Raw genomic sequence first — 12861 nt, 5'->3', positions numbered from 1 at the left:
CGCGAAGTTTTAGGGGCTCGTAACCATTATTAAGAAGTTAATTAGGAAGTAAGAAAAAATGGGGAAGAATAGGGCTTTTGATTTTTCGTACTATATCACCTTGACTAAACGCCATTATCAAATGCTGATTAGGGTCTCGAAAAAGACGAAGAATTTTGGCCTATAGATTTCGGAGAATAAGAACGGCCTATGTATATAAAATTAAATTGATTTTTAAGTAAATGAATCTCGCGATAGTAGTGATGAGTCAGGGAACTATTCGAGGACAAGGTAATAGTTCTTTATTACTTGAGGGCACATTATTCCTACATATGATGATTTAAATTTTGCTCAAAAACCGATTAAAAATAAATTAAATATGGACTAAACAATATGAAATAACTACATGGGTCCATTTATTATTTGACTATCTCTTTCTAACCCAGAACTGCTTCTAGGAGAAATCGTCAGGTTCAATCTTCAATCAAAAGGATCAAACATTTTCCAATGTAGTTATTTCTTATGTATACCTGCACGTGTGATTTGGTATTGTTTCATATTTTTATTATCCATCTTTATTTGCAAGAACTTTTAATTAGCTAAAATAAAGAGATTTTTTTCATTTATAATCCGAAGTGTTTGATGGAAAAAAAATTACCATGGACTTCGAAGGTTTTTGATGGCTTTCATTTTTACCGTGGACCATGTGGTTCTCTTAAAGACTACAAATTAGCCTCCGGGGCGGCCTCTTCACAAGAACGACCGTTTCGCGGTGATTGGTATGTGTGCGGCCGACTCGAAGGTCTTCGTTGTGCGTACCGATGCGATATTTGCTCGGGGTAGGGCTTAGAAGGCTGACCAAGTGCTGGAAGCTCATCAAAAGGACGTGGAAGTAGAACGTGACTTGCCTCTTGTCGGAGCTGCTCTAGTGAATGCGAAAAAAAAATTCAAAATAAGAACCAAGCCACGATGCGGGTATATAAATTTGGCTTTTGGCGAGAACCACAGGTTTTTGGTTTTCCCTTAACCATCCATACAGATAAATAAGTCAATCACTATTACTTTTCCACTTTTGAGACTAATTATAACTGAGATTTCCCGTGGGGCAAAAGTATAAATATGAATCCGAATGCATTTTTTTTAAACATCATGAAACATTTTAGTATGGTTATATTATTTATGTACCTAATAAAAATGAGTTGGTAAGAGAACTGGGTGTGCAAAGAAGGGAATGATATGGAATACCTTGAGGAGAGAAGGATTTCAAGGTGCCAGAGTCATATAGTTTTACAAGGTTTAAACACTTGAGTAAAAATAGGATCCACCCTTTTGACGTAAGTCTGTGGTTATAGATTAAAGAATATCTAATCAATTTCAGAAAAAATAGAATCATTTAATGATAGAAATAGATAGAAATATTTATTGATAAAATTCTCCGATATTTGTCTCCGTAATTTAACGTTTAAGTTAGTGCATCGAGGTTAACTTAGTATTTTACTGAGAAAATCACTAACCTCCTTAAGTTTGACTATCTGAATATTGTTTTTGAGAAAAATTTGAGATATGCGGCATTTCAGGCAAAAATTATTTATATGCTTAAGCGGCGTTTTTGGCTCAAAAATGGTTTAAATTTCCTATACATTATTGGGGGTGCTAGTACAGCAAAAGTGCGCAGTTTAACAGTGCTTCAAATTTAATGAGGGCTAGGGAATGTTGAAATTAGTCACGAATGAAAAACATTGGAGATGCGAGGTTTGAGAAAGAAAAGTATGCCTACATTTTACGACTAAAAGGATTTTTACTTAATAATTCTAATGTCTAAATAACTCTAATATAGCGTGAATAACAACGTATATCTGTGAAGGTGGCAGAAAAATTGGTCATCCATCAAAGCTTATATTGGGCAATATGTCATGGCTAATGGAAATCTTGAACATTAGTTTTTATGTTCTCATTTTCAGAGTAACTTTGGTTTGGTTTGGTACTAATGCTAACAGGTGAGCAACCACTCACGCTTTTGATTTATCTTATTTTATGCTGTACCTATATTTAATTTGGCATCATTTTGTTTTATCGAGACCAAAGAATGTCTATTTTATTATCTATAATTTTTGTGGTATTTGTAAACTCATAATTTTAATTTTATTCCCTGGCCAGCTATTCCTTGTTAATGGAAGCTTGGGTTCATAATATCCTACCCTATTTAGCTAATATCGGAAATAATGCGATCACTCAGATGTTAAATTAATGCCGTAACATATTTTTTATATTAATGTAATGTTTTTATTGCATATTTAATTACTAGTGAACTACATATTCGTTTTAAATTACCTGAAATTGATTTTGCCTTTGTAGGGCCATAGAATTAATTTAGAGGTCTATTGCTATTATAATTTAATAACTGAATTTGAAGTATTTATTGGTAGTTCGAGGTTATTCATCGATTAATTATACTCGTTCAATTTGAGCTGCCAATCAAACTGTATTTTACGACCCCAGTGCGTTTGTTATTTCGGGATGCTGTTATACCAACCTAATTGGGGTGAAATAATTATCTCTCTGAGCCCCTTTCTTGTAATTACTGCCTCATTATCATTTTATGCGGGACTCGCAAGCTCTATTTGTCGTATACCTCTTGCCAGAATACCTGGCATCTTCTCATGTTGAGTACGGAGCGTATGCCTTTTGTAGCTCCATCGTTTAAGATCTGCAGCAAGTACCTACATTTCTCCAGTCCCTTTGTATCTATACTCGGCTTTTATCGCTAATTAATGGTCCCTCTGTGCCGTTGTACTATGCGATCGAAATCATCGAGTTGAAATTTCGTCAAAATCGCCGTTCTGCAGGGAAACAATCTTCTCTTCCAAAACACGAGGAATCCTTCTGGCACACGCCGTGTACTCGCTAAACATTGATTTGAATATCAGAGCCATACACTTTAGTGCTTTTTGCCTTACTATTTACTCTAAGGGTATGAGGACATTGCACCCCTAGTAGCGCCAAGTTAGATAGATTTTTGATATTCGGTGCGTCGGGGGAAAAGGTCATTTCTCACCGCGTTCTATTCTTAAAATGATTGTAGGTTGTAGTAAAAACATTTATCGAGATATTTAAAATTGTCCGCTTCTTCTAGAATAATTATTTACTTACTACATTATGCACAGATACAATGAATACATTGTCGAGAGAGGCAGTTTAACTAGTGCACATATGTACAAATCTGAGAGAAGGTAATGCTTTAGTTTAGTACCAAAAAAATTAATTATTATTTTAAAAAAAGCCATAAATAAAGCACTTTTATGCCTAAATTTTAAAACAATTCCTCACTCTCCTCAGGAGAATAAGCGGAGAAGTTCACGTTCGCTTATTAAATCATGTGCTTCATGTTGTTCTCAAGGTCTGGAAAGTAGCAAGGAGTAGCTAGGAGTGAGGATGACGGGGAAAATGACATGTTGGGTTTCATCGGAAAAAGTGAGTGTTTATCTTGGGAATTAAGTCCTGACATGTATGGTGCCTGTGATTTCCACGGAATACGTTCAGAGAGTACGTTTATTATCCGGTAAAGTTGTCTCTCCACGTCTACAGCGTGAAAATTCAGGAGATGGTTCTTTCGAGCAAATCTGCCATGTGAGAGAGTGAGAATTTTTGATCATTTTAGTATTTATATTGTCTTTTGTGAGTGCGATTGATGGTCGCTGCCGAGGGACTGATCCCCGTAAACCTTGGAGAGTGCGCGCGTGAGACCTGCGTAGAAAATTATTCCTTTTTGTGGTAATCTGCGGGATGAGTTTGTCAGCTTGTGTGTGTTTTTATTAATTATGATTATTTTTCTTTCTTCCTCTAACAATACTGTTGTATATCTCTGTTCCCATCTTGGTGTGTGAGTGCGTGAGAGCTGCGCAGAAAACTTTTCCATATTGTGAAAATCTGTTAGGTGCGTAAGTGTCATTTCGTAAATTATTACTTTTGACTTTCTTCCGATAGATTAATTGTTCTAGACCTCTTGTTCCGAGTTTTAGACCATCAATGAGTATATCCTGGCGGATATTACACATTTTAAACTTAAAATAAAATATATTGAAAAAAATATTCTCTTTCACCTTGAGGAGATTTTTTTGGCCGTTTCCTTTTCATTGAGTTACCAAACTGTCTGGAATGAAATCTTTCGAGCTTAGAGTTAATCTTGTTGAGTTAAACTTGTTCTCGGTAAGGGGTAATTGTGATGCTAGGCTTCAAATTTTCTTCACAATGCACCCGTATCTCTATCGCGTGCTTATTAAATTTGTGTGTTAGGAACACTTGTTGGAAACCTCTTTGTGCAGTTTTGTCTGGAATTTTATCATCGCCATGCTGCTGATAAGAATTTTTTACGATGCTCAGTCTCCTTTATATCCTCGGGTCCCTTATACTCGTAATTTAGGCGGTGGGTGTAGCCGTCTGCGCCCGCGAGATGAGACATTTGAGACAGCTACATGCGGGAGGCATGGTGGCAAACGACCTCGCTACCCGGTTTTTCAGTAGTCCTCTGTGGATGACGTAAATTTCAGTCTGTCTCGGGACATATTTTAAAAAGGGCTTAAAATTAGAAAAACCGAAGCAAGATTCCAATAAATTCTGCCACATCGTGAATGAAACAATTCGTGGCATCAAATGTGATTAGAAAACAGAGAATCTGTAAATATGTATAAAAGAGAATATATGTTTGTTTGTCTGCTATGTATTTCCATACGGTTAGACGAATTGCAACCAAAGTTAGTGCACAGGCGCATCTCATGGTACCTAACCCCATAGTGCTACTTGCGATTGCGTCCAACACGTCCGTTGCATTGTTTTCTCGTAACAGTTTGTTACATCACGTCATACATTTTATGCGGTGCGACATCATGCCAGATAGGCACACCTCCTTGCACGATCGTAGGAAAAAAAGTAAGTCGAAGGACCTCGCTACTCGGTTTTTAAGCCTTCTGTGCACGAATATTACAAGAGGGGATACTCAAGGCCTCTAAATGTCTTGTCACACACCGCGCATTTAAATGGGTTTTCAAAAGTTGCCACTAACTTTGCTGACAGGCAGAGTGATTCTAGTTCCACGGAGAAAGAAATTATAATTCATAAATTTTCAATGCTATTCCTCGCAATTACAAACATTACTCTGCATTATCTTGGAAAAGTTGTATCTCGTTGCACTCATCACCACGCCGCGGAAATTTTTGAAAACTGATTCAAATGCGACAACAGAAATCATCATTCTGTGAGATGGAATTGGGCCTCTTTTATGCAGTCGCCTTGCCTCTGAGGATGAAATGAATTTCATTCGGTCTCGGGACATATTTTAAATGGCCACTACAAAGAGAAAAAAACGAAGCAAGGTTTCAATAAATTCTGCCAAATTGTGAATGTAACAGTTCTTGATGTCAAATGTGACTAGAAAACAGAGAATATTACATATTACATCCGGGATTTCGGATGAAGAGGGTATTTGTGTGGTTTGGAGCGAAGAGTGTTCCAAATTCCGCGTAGGAAGGAAATCAAGGCGGAAGGAAAATTATTCGATAAGGAAGTTGCTAGATGAGGTTGGGCTGGGGAAGAAAGGCGTTCTCAGATGTAGGTCGTACTTCGAGATGAAATCGTGGAATGAAATATTGAATTCGCGATAAGTGGCTGTCATACATTCCCAGGGCCACAATTTATTTTAATTTTATAGATTATTCCGATATACGGTTCTTGATTGGAATTTTTTTAATCGAAAATTATAACATATAAGCTCAAATACTTGCGGCTTCACTGTAGCTGGTACTCCGTTTATAATCATATTCATCACTTTACTATCCTTCATGAGAATAGTAAGTACTGATCGTAATCGTGAAGTACTGCTACAAATTTGCACCATTTTATCTCGCTGCCTATTTTTTTAATATCGAGTTGATTTTTAGTTTGAATTATTCCCATATTAAAATCTGACTTCGGTCGGTGCATTATCCATTTCAAGATTTTAATACACAATGCTCACATCACGTCCAGGTTTTAATCCCAGGGAAAGGATTTGAAGCGTCGCGACGTTGGCATTTTTCATAAAAATTCGAGGGTGGTCGTATTTCGCAAAATTTGTTCAACTTTGACCTCAAATACATTTTAACGTGAAAGCACAGGAAAGAGATAATCTGACAAGTTATGCACAATTTATTTGAGAATATGCATGCGAAGTTTCAACTTCCTATCTTGAAAAAATCGATTTTGAGGTTTTGGTCGGCTTTTTTTATTCTAACCCACTTTGCATCGCAATAAATATTGAAATCTATTCTAAGGAAATTAAAACTGTCAACAATGTTGGCACCTTCTCCATGTCGGTCCTAATTCACGCCTTTACGACGGAATCACTAAGATGTCTTCCTGTTGAACGAGAATCGGGTTGAGGAGGAAGTCACCGAAAACTCCGCTCCATCGCTTGTAATCAATTCTCTCCTAGCGGAAGAAAAAGGTGGCTTCCGCCGCCTAGTCCTATGATTTTCACTCCACCCTGACGGGAATATTGCCCCGGAGAGGACTGGATGGGAAATAAGGCAATGCTTTCTCGCCGTGGGGGAGATATCTCCACATATTTTCCTCGGGGCCAAATTCGTGCTCAATTCAGGTATTCCGTTCTCTCTCTTATCTCTTCCTCTTCTGATTTAATTTGAGGGCGGTTGTCTCCCGGGTGGCCAGATTCAATTCCACCCTCCAAATTCACGTTCCGCGCGGGCGCAGTCGGAGAGTGTGGGTGTCTGGAGCGGGGTTCTTCCCGTCATGCATGAGGGGAGAGAGGGAAGATGATGATGAGAAGGGAAGGGAGAAAAGAATCGCTTAAATTTCAAAAGGCCGCGGAGGAGACTGGGGTGGAGAGTGTCCCCTTCTCTTCTTCGCGGTGATGAATCAAATGAAGTCGTGACGAACAAATAAATGTGCGGGAGGATGAAACGCGGAAAAACCACGCGCTGTGTTCTAGTTCCACTTTTTCTACTGTAATATGTATCTGTTGTTTACATTGATGATATCCCCTAACTTCTCATTCAATTTTTGTATGCTCATCGTCAGAGTTGAGGAATTTCGTAGTGATGGTTAGAATAACGAATTAGTCATTTTCCGCTCAACGTTTATTTAGCACTTTGTCATTAACTCTATTTTAATCCTTGACAGCAAGAGAGTTGTTCCCTTGGGTGCGTCACCGTAAATGCCGAAACTGGTTGAGTTAAAATGAATGTGTGTAATCTAATTAAGTCGCAATTAATCTCGTCATCCCTTAACTTAATGAATCAATGATTCAACCCTAAGGTTGCTTTGGATACCTGAATTCACCCCGGACTAAGCCACAGGCGTTTGAAGTTCGCACATTAGGGGTTGGGTGACCTGTTTTTTTCCCTGGGTAACTTCGAACTTCGGAGGATTCAATTTGTGGGAGTCCAAATGTGTGTGTTCACCAAAGGTGTGAACCCACGACCCATTCATGAATATGAATGCTCTACCTTCTGGGCCGCCAAGCTGTCCAATACCCTCTAATCGGTGAGATTTCGAAGAAAGTCTCATGCGTTAAAAAATTCTAAATCCTAGTTGTGACATCTGCTGAAATATTTTTTGTTATGCAGATTTATTATTGTCACTCACTGTGTTTTTTTCACTATGCGTTTCAATCCGGTGGCTGACTTTAAAAGGTGAGGGTAAAGTTCACTCCGAACTGAGGTGGGCATGTCATCATCAGACAGTCAAGTTATTGTGGTGAATTTCCTTCCCGAAGGTTACCTACGATATTCTGCGAATTAATGACCAGCTGATATTCGCACTGTCCATTAGTCTGGATTCCTCTCTCCATCAGGTCTGAGTTCCTACAAAATTCACATCAGTCTACAGCTACGTCCCAAGAAAAATACCACGCAGAATTCCGTTCTTCATTGAGTTAAATAAAAAACAAGGCCAAAATAGACTCGAGACTGAAAGTCACTTCCTTCGTATTTTTTTCTGCATCCTTTATCCGTCTTGGTTTTCGCTGTGCCATGCCACCCATATTTTCCGACTGAATGGAAAATCTTCATTACATTCGCTATGTTGACGGAATGACCAATCGGAATGAACTATTCAGTCAGCTGTATGCTAACTGCGAATGCCGCAATCTACAGCTACTGTCTTGAAGGACATAATTTTCCTCTAGAATATCCCGGAACACTAATTTATTCAAGGGATAGATATCGAGTCGCCGCGCCCCCAAGACGTTCACAGGTCTTAGCGTCCCTTCTGCGGCTTCCGCACAAATTGTATTCATCTCATTTACGCACCGCACGTTCTCCAGCCGGTAACCACTCCTGCGGCGCGCGATGTCTTTCCAATCGTGCCACGCCTGCAAGTCTCTGCTTTTCTCTCTCGTACATCTCTCTTTTCCTCGGTTCTACTCCTTGAGATGCATGTAACCTCTCCCCAGCCTCGCCCCATTCTCCCCGCCCCATTCAACTACCCTCTCCCTGCCCCATCTAACTACCGCCTCCACGCGGTCCTCTCCTCGCTACCTTTCCACAACCGAATTTCCCCATTACCTCACCCCACCGCCTTCGTCCTCTGGCAAACACATCTCTTAGCCCCTCGGAAAGTTCCCTCACCACGTTTCGGAACCGGAAGGGGACCCCCCTGTGAAGATCTTTCCCTGTTCACTACGCCCCTTTTAAGTATTCCTTCCTCAATACACCCTCCTTTTTTTTTTCGTTCCCTTTCCGAGCCATTAACAGGCCACAGCCGAAGACCGGTATCTCGTTTTTCGGTAAGCAGTTAAAAGATGGCTTTGTTGTGACTAAACATGAATAGAGGTGGAGCCAGGTGCTGGTTCGAGGAATGTTTTCCGCACAGGTTCAAGTTCAACAGTAGTTTATTCCGCGAATATGAAACAAACACATGAATATACAATATGCCTTTACCAAAATAAATTGTAACAGCAGTATTTTCATGGAGTTGTGTAGGGTGGTGACTGGTCAGCAGTACTGTATTTAAACACTGGTATTTACACGAGGACGGCGGAAACCCGGCAGGATAGGTCATGTCTGCCGCGCGAAGCAGTTCTTTTAAACCTTTACCAGCAATGGTGATGGTAAATTCTAATTATTTCCCGTGCGAAAGATCCACAGAGAAAAAAAACATCCGCCTTGACCTGGGTTCGAACCCGGATCCCCCGAGTTCCGGTCGAGTGCTATAGCCAGTTATTGTATACTTGTGAACAAACTGGATTGTTTCACGCTTTGGTACCGAAACCATGTCGGAGCCCAAGGTAATTACTCTGGCAACTTGAGCTTAGAGCCAGTCCTGGGTAGATTGGTATGATTAATTGAGTTTATGGATTGTCATAGCAGTTATGACTTCGTCGATAGTTGTAAGGCACGCATCGAGTACGGCTTTGCGAATACACTGTTGTGAGTAGCGGTAAGAAATTTATATTTTAGCAAATATCCAATGATTTTTTGTATGGAACCCAATATTTCCCTTAAGGGGTTGTAGAGGTGATGATTAAGGGGATTATTTAACCAAGTAAGCCATATGGATCATTTCATGAGAGAATTTAAAGTGGAGTTATGAATTGTATTTGATGCAGTGCTGAGTTTTAAATGAAAAATCCCATACCTCTGCTTAGAACTTAATGAGGCTAGACTGAAAAATATTAATTTGTTCTTTCAGTGATTGATTATGTCAAAATTCATTTGTCCATTCTCCAAACAAAAATCTACAGTGGGAAACATGCTAACTTATGAAATTGCTTGTCATTGCCGCGGTTACATTCTGCATTTACCACGACCCCCTTGTTTCTCGTGTGGTTATATCAATTTCTTCGAAGGGAAATGATGGAGCTTTTGAAATTAACAAGCGGGCCGAGTGAAATCATCTTATATGAAAATAGTGTAAGCCTCCAATCTCCCATCTCGACCTTCTCCGGAAGCGGAAGTTCACATTTCACCGCTATTCTCCCCACCCTATGAGGGTCTTTCCCCTGCCCTTCCCACTCTCCCACACCCCCACTTTAAGTATCCCCCCCCCACCAACCCCCTCGGATGCTCTTCCCTCGGCCATTTCCAGTCCGACCTCCCAGTGCGTCCTTTCTTTCGATTGCGCTGCATATTGAAGTGGTCGCCACATTGATTATTGATGCCCTTGGCTCCTTCACCACTCCCCTCAACAGCAAAGCTATCCTGACCCTCTCTTTACGCCTCCCAGACGTTTCCTCCTCCCTTTTGCCTAACTTGTTTCTCCCCCTCCACTTCGGCTCTTCCCTTTATTGCCACCCACCCCCTTCCACTCTCCTGAGGAGCTCTTGATCTTCGGCCGCGTTTCCGCCACTCTCGCAGACCGCGCGCGCCTTCTTCTCGCTTACCTTCTCATCCATCTACATCTACATAATATCCCGCAAGCCGCCTAAAAGGCATGTGGCTAGGGGTGTTAGGACACTAGCCGTTTACAGCTTTAAAAAAATGAAGCGCTCTAACGAAGTTAGGACTAGCGTTTATTAAAGTCCTTTATGGTTTGGGGGAAAAACGAATTCCCATGTCTATCCGTTCGGTAAAACATCTCTCTTAATTTATCGCTACAATCGGACCTGGAAATATAGTGCGGCTCCTATATTATGTTCTCTGTGTCGCTCTTAAAGATATTCATTCTCAATTGTTCAAGCAATCTAAGCCTAGCGCGCAGCCTCCGAGTCTCCAGCGGCTCCCAGCCTAATTCGCTTAACACATGTTGGTCCACAGAAGTGCCGTTTAGCTAATCAGGACGCATTCAATAATTATTGTCGTCACGGTCTTTTCAAATGCTATCATCGTGAACTGTGTTATAGAAGCGGTTAAATACACCAACGGATGAAGTTCGCCATGAAAATATATTTGACTTAGCCGGGATTCGAACCCGGATCTCCCGATTGCCGGTCAGGCGTGTTAACCAGTTCCACCACCAAGCCATTTTCTCAGGGCAAACTTCATCCGTTGGTGTATTTAACTTTGCACCCGTGCGCGTGACTGCGTACAAAGTCACTTGTTCCTGCAGTGCTATAGAAGCGGTGTTTGAGATATTATAAGAAAACCTCACACTGACAGAAAAGACCAGGCCAGTCTAAAATATTGGGTAACTTGCGTTGGATGTAAAACATGACTTGTTTCCCTCCTATTCCTTCTAGGGCGTTACCTCGCCATATCGATACCCATCTTACTCCTTTTCGTTTTCTCTCCCGCCCTAATATTGGTCTACAGAAGTGGCGTCGAGCTGTGGAGGTCGAATTCGATAGCTATTAGTTACGATACGATAATTATTGATGGGACCGTCTTATGTTCATGCAATCGAATCTTTTAATATAGAATGGCGTGGCGTTTGGCGTTTGAGTTGTTATAACAGCACCTCATTGTCACAGAAAAGAGCTGGCCAATTCAAAATATTGGACAACTTGCTTTGAATGTAAAACCTGGCTTGTTTCCCTCCTATTCCTCCTCGGGCGTTCCCTCACCATATCGCTAACCTTTCTACTTCTTTACGTTCTGCTCCTCGTCCTATCATTGGCTCACAGAAGTGGTGAAAAGCTTTGGATGGCAAATTAGATAACTATTTATAGGATTCGCTGTTGTGTGGATTCTATCATGAATCGTATTCGTATTATTGTGACGTCAGAGCGGTATTGGAACAGTGTTTCGTCCTTTCTACACACCGATTTTGGTCGGCCGGTAAAATATCGGCCGTCCACAATCTAATAGTGAACAATGGGAGGTCATGGGAGCTTGCACACGTACCGACCACGCACCGGCACCAGTAATAAGCCGGTCGTCACTGGCGGCGACACAACAAACTGGCCAGTGATCGTATGACCGGAAAAAATCCGCCTTTTGCGCAAGTATCGCTTCTCCGGTAAAATAACGGACGGTATTTTACCGGCCGTCCAAAATCAGTGAGTGTGCAAGGGGCCTTATAAGACCTCATTTTATCGAAAGAGGACATGGCAAACGAAAATATTGGGGCTGCTAACAAGGAATTTAATGAAGTCCTAAATGAAATTAGCCACTTTATTGAAGCTTATAAAGCTGTTCTCTCTCGACAACAAAATATTAAAAATCGCCTCATAAATTTTATTCTTATTTTCTGAAATCAGATTTAAAATATTTGGTGGGGTTACAATATAGTTTTACTCTGCAGTAATATAGAGTTTTGTATAATTAGTGCAAATTAGTATTTATTTACCAAACTCAGTTTTTCATCGAATCATTACTCCTAATTGTCTGCCTTTATTCTTGAGTAGACAATTTTATTTGAGTAGTGAATCTTTGCGCCCTTTGGTTGCCTTTCATAATTAAAATTAATGATCTTGTAGGACGGAGGATCTTACCTTGATCTTTTTCCAATTAATCGCTTGGACTCCCTTAAAACTAACCCCCATCGATGTACTTGCACTTTTGAAGAAGAGAAACGTACGCACCTTGACTCTGTAGTAATCTGTGTGATGACAGCACGCTTAACCAACTGGAATAACGGGCCAAGCTTAACCATGCGTCATAGCATCCGCTAATGATTTAAGCGCGGGGTTTGTTGAAAGCAAGTCCTGTGTGAGGTATAACGTCTTGACTAAGGGTTGATGTGATGAAGAGAAAATAATCAAATAGGCGATAGGTTTAGCCGTGGACGAGTGAAATGAACAGCTAAGGGTACCATCAATTTCATAATGCGCCTACAGTCTCCGAATTTCCGACTAGTGGTCAGGTTGACGGGGAATTGAAGTATTAGTTATTTCTGTATGTCAGGAGAGGTACGGCAATGAAAATAGTATTCTGGAAATGCTTTGCACGTCACGGTTCTTCAAACTCTAATCTTTTATTGGAGGATCTTCTTGTAGTCCCTCTAATGTTT

General features: G+C 40.5%; 1 non-coding gene across 1 annotated transcript; it reads right to left on the bottom strand.

The window, feature by feature from the left end:
• Positions 1-10860: 10860 nt before the first annotated feature.
• Trnaa-ggc lies at positions 10861-10933 on the bottom strand. Its single transcript has one exon. It is a non-coding gene; the product is annotated as a tRNA-Ala (tRNA).
• Positions 10934-12861: the final 1928 nt, after the last annotated feature.

This window comes from Ischnura elegans, chromosome 2, assembly GCF_921293095.1.
Source record: "Ischnura elegans chromosome 2, ioIscEleg1.1, whole genome shotgun sequence".
NCBI classification, from domain to species: Eukaryota; Metazoa; Arthropoda; class Insecta; order Odonata; family Coenagrionidae; genus Ischnura; species Ischnura elegans.
The sequence above is the reverse complement of the archived record's forward strand: the minus strand, read 5'-3'. Positions and strand labels throughout refer to the sequence as shown.